We start from the raw sequence: 4,853 nt of genomic DNA on the forward strand, positions 1-4,853 counted from the left end.
CAGGACCGCACACATTCTTAAGCACCCCAGTTTAACCCCTAAAAAACGCTGTTCTCTAACACCCTTCGCCTCCCTCCTTTTATTTTCAGAAGACAAAAGGAGATTGAGGCGTGCTCCTTCAGCTGGTAGGGAACAGAGGAAACGATGGATGGGATGGATGCTTTCCTTGCACCCTTAGAACTAGGATTATGTCTTCAGACTTCCTAAACAAAATATCATAGTATGTCAGGAGGTATACATCACAAAGAAAAAAATTGTCTCCTTTGCTTTGCGACCCCACCTCTAAAGACTTAAAGTTCTTTACTAAAACTAAATTAAGAAACATATATTCTCCCTCAAAGAATTTTGATAAAAAGAAATGTTATAAAAGAATCATGTCCACACAGGACATAAAGCTGTAGTACCATGTTAATTTAAAATAATGAAATATACATACTTTTATTTTTGTTTATACTCTTCCTGTTTATAGGCATGACACATAACAAAAATGAAACCCTATATTAGCCTAGAAAAACATCCAGCCTTTAAAGTATGCTTCTTCCCTGTATCTTTGAATTTCAACATTTCCCCCAATCTTTATGTGTGGGGAGATATCTCTCTCTCCCACCCCCCACCCCACCTTAATAACCTGGATTGCTCTTCTTATTGGTTGCATTCTGCCTTATGTCATTTATAACTCTAAGAGGAGATTCCTCCTTTCAATGCAATTCTGATGGAATTAGTTGTGAGACTAGAACTAGAGTCAAGTTTTCCAGGCATAAAACCAGATGTGAGCTCCTTTACTTTGTAACCCCAGCAGGTCGTCTGATGCCTGAAGCATAATAGATACTCAATAAACGCTGAACTGCAGACAATGGAATTGATAGATATTCTACAGCATTTAAATATCAGGGGAAGAAAATCTTTGAAGAAACTCAGAATTTCAGGAAGATCTAATATGCTAAAGTGATATTCTACAAAGTTCACCTTTGTTACGTAGCTGGGAGAAGATTATGAAAGATTTTAAACAGGAAGAACTTCTTTTGAAGGCAAAAGTTACTGTTTTTTATAGAATCTACAAGAACATGAAAAAAATGTCCAAGAAGGTAGGGGAAATCCATTAGGAAAGTGTCTTTAACAGGTTATGCAAATAAGCAGCTGTTCAAATAAAAAGGCAAAGCACCATGAATCCAGAAAAGCTCTAAGGAACTGAATGCAGTCTTTTTTGTCAAAGTGTGGCAGTAGGTAGATGAAATCAACAGGGTTGAAACTGCACTATGCCAATGCAGTAAACATCATCCCTGCTTAGCTAAGAAAATCATGTCTGCATAGATGCCCACCTCATTGAAAACAAGTTAGATATTCATCCATACGTATGCACGATATCCAGGGACAGCTTCAAATTCTCCCTTCCTCTCTAATGCCAAACACTTTGTGATGAAAACGGAGGATGGAAAAATAATGAAAGAAAGCCAAGAATCTACAACAAGGCTCATGGGAAGAAGCCTAAGGGTAACCAGAAAGATAGGCTCATATAAAACCAAACTGAAGTGTATTTAGAATACCTTGATTTTCCTCAAATCTGTTGAACAAGATACCCAGCATGCAAAGGAATTGTTTAATAAAAGGCCTCATGTGCCCTTGAGAACCAGAGTGTCATGGGTTTCATGTGTCTTTGTATATAAAAGAGGCTGTATTTAAAATAAAAATCCAAATTATAATGGCTCTGAATGTTCACCTTCCAAATTATCGGTATATCAGCCCCTTCTTTAAATCTCTCTTCCTTCTCTACAATGAGGTAGTCCCCAGGAGAAGTATTATCTCCTATTTCTGCCTGAAATAACAAAGTTCCTCAGTTTGATTCCTGACTCTGCTTCAGATGTTCCATACCCTGCTGTTCTGGGACACTGGTGTCTCTCTACCCAATGCATCTTCACCATTGCTTTGGAGTTTTAGCAGGAAGACACACTGCCTTCTCTTCAGCAGGATGTGGCAAACACGGGTCCTTCCCATCAAATTCTCCACAATACAGCTAAGACCGGACTATAACTCCTAAAAATATTCAGAAAGTAAGAATTATCCAGAGTATTGACAGGTATGACGTGGCTACTCTCAAAGTCCTCATGGACTAGATACAGGCCTACCTTACTCTCAAGCTTTCAGCCTGGTCCCGCCTAGAAGACAGCTTCCCTCCCCAGCAAAAGTTCCCTTGACAATGTCTTGGGCATTTAGGCCCAATCACCAAAGAAAACAACCCTGCTCACCCAGGTTAGGGGCCACTTTCAAAGTCCCATTTTCTGTCCCAGGTGCTACATCTTTCTAGAATGACTGACCATGGAAATATCTACTCTTTTAGAGGAAACCTCACCCTCCATGCCCAGAGCTGTGACCTTGAGCGCTGACCCAACAGTCCAACAAGACAATCACATCAGAATATAATAGCCTAACATCAGCACATTTCTCACAAAGGTTGCGTTATTCAGTTTTCCATGTAGGTCAAGGTAGAGAGTCATCAAAGCTAGTCCAGTCCCTTTGCATAATTATTGCTCCAGTAAGCAGTAAGAATCATGCCTGTCCTTGCTTTCCTGTAATCATTAGGTCTCAGCTTCAAAGAGCAAGGGCTTGTTCTTTTTTTCCAAAGAGTAAGGGCTCAAACAAGGACATTCATATCTCCACAGAAACAACAATATATTGACACATGCATGCTCTAAATCCACAGAGGAAACAAACAGTTTTTCTGTTCTCTTCTTTATCAACGTCTGCAGAATCAGTACTTCAAGCTCCACACACAAAGATTTGTATGTCCAAATGGAGCATTATGCTTCTCAGTTAAAGCATCTACATTCAGATTACTAGTTACTTTATAGTTTTCTAAGAGTCATAGATGTGCTCTTGTTTTGTTTTTTTTTTTTTTGTAGAGACAGAGTCTCACTGTACCGTCCTCGGGTAGAGTGGCATGACTTCACATGGCTCACAGCAACCTCTTACTCTTGGGCTTACGCGATTCTCTTGCCTCAGCCTCCCAAGCAGCTGGGACTACAGGCACCTACCACAACACCCGGTTATTTTTTTTGTTGCAGTTTGGCCGGGGCTAGGTTTGAACCCGCCACCCTCGGCATATGGGGCCGGCGCCTACTCACTGAGCCACAGGCGCCGCCCAGATGTGTTCTTGTTTTAATATGAATGAACCATTCACGTAATTTTCCCAATTCCCAATTTTCCCAATATTCAAGTCTTCCTTTTTATCAGATCAGAAAACCTGCATGCAAATTAAGAAGCAGTTTTTCCACCTTCTACCTACTTTTAGGATTTTTAATTTAGTCCTCATTACACTTAGAAGTGTTTTTTCACATGGAAATCTAACTATTTCCCGGGAGAGTGTATTTCAAATCACAAACATTTACTGAGGATTTACTATGTGTGGGGCACTGCGACAGCTCTCTAGAATATGTAAGACATAGCCCAAATATAGGAAAGAAAATATACAAATCAAGAAGTTCATTTAAAAAACTTCACAATCTAGGAGTGTCAGATGTATGTACAATTGGCTATAATACAATACATTAGCATGAGTAAAATACTACAGGAGCACCACAAATGGTACAATTATTTAATCTAGGGAGAAGATAGTGAAGCCTTACAGAGAAATCATATGAGTTGTGTACTGAGGAATAGGGTAATAGCTTGATCATGAAGAAGGCAATAGAAGAGATGGATATGGGATGGGGAGTGATATTTAAGTATAGGAATCAGCATGAGCAAAGACACAGAAGCACAGATGAGTACAGCATGTTCTAGAAACCCCAAGTACCCCTGGATGGATACCATGTGGGGTGCCTTGGCCAGAAAGAGATGGACTAAGGCCAGATTATATAGTACCTTCAGTGCTATGCTTAGGAATTTGGACCCTGTCACATAGGTATTTCAGGAGTTTTATTTGTTTGTTTGTTGTTTTGGGGGGGTTGAGACAGAATCTCCCTCTGTTGCCCTTAGTAGAGTGCAGTGGCTGACCATAGCTCACTGGAGCTTCAAACTCCTGAATTCAAATAATTCTCCTGCTTCAGCCTCCTGAGTAGCTGGGACTGTAGTGCAGGTACATGGCTCCACACCCAGCTAATTTTCAGAATGTTGTCAACTTGTCTATCCATTTTTTCTCTCAGTTTGCTTCTAAAGAATAGGGGCAGCGTGAGAAGCCACATCTTATTGCACCAGGATATTTTATTTCTTGTATTGACCACTTTTTTTATTTGTCTAAGCCAGGGTCTAGCTCTGTTGCTGGGCCAGAGTGCAGTGCAGTGGCATCATCATAGCTAACTATATCCTCAAACTTCTGGGCTCAAGCCATCTTCCTGCCTCGGCCTCCTGAATAGCTGGGATTATGGGTGCATGCCACCATGCCCAGGATAATTTTTCCATTTTTTGCAGCTAGGAGGTCTCATTCTTGCTTGGGATGGTCTTAAACACCTGGCCTCAAGCAATTTTCCTGCCTTGGCCTCCCTGAGTGCTGGGATTACAGGCTTGAGTCACTGGCCTAGTCCATTTTTTTTTTCTTTTAACTTTTCACTTATGTTTAAGGTTTCCCCACTGCAACTTTGTTGCAGCTGCTGGTGAATTTGGGGCTTTTTCCGTGCATTTTGTTGTTCATTTTATTAGATATAGGTTGGTAGAAAATCTGCAACTTTGCCAGATTCTTCTCCCCTTCAGAAGATTTCCCCCTTCGGAAATTATTCAGCTATGCTTAACTAGGTTTAAAGTAGTTGCTAATACACAATTTTTTTTTTAAAGATCTTTTTGTAAAAAGGTTCAAAAAGAAGAGAATGGAAGAATAAGCATTCCACAGTGCACATGCTAATTATTCAGTAAATGTCTGCAGA

Source organism: Nycticebus coucang, chromosome 6, assembly GCF_027406575.1.
Source record: "Nycticebus coucang isolate mNycCou1 chromosome 6, mNycCou1.pri, whole genome shotgun sequence".
Lineage (NCBI taxonomy): Eukaryota > Metazoa > Chordata > Mammalia > Primates > Lorisidae > Nycticebus > Nycticebus coucang.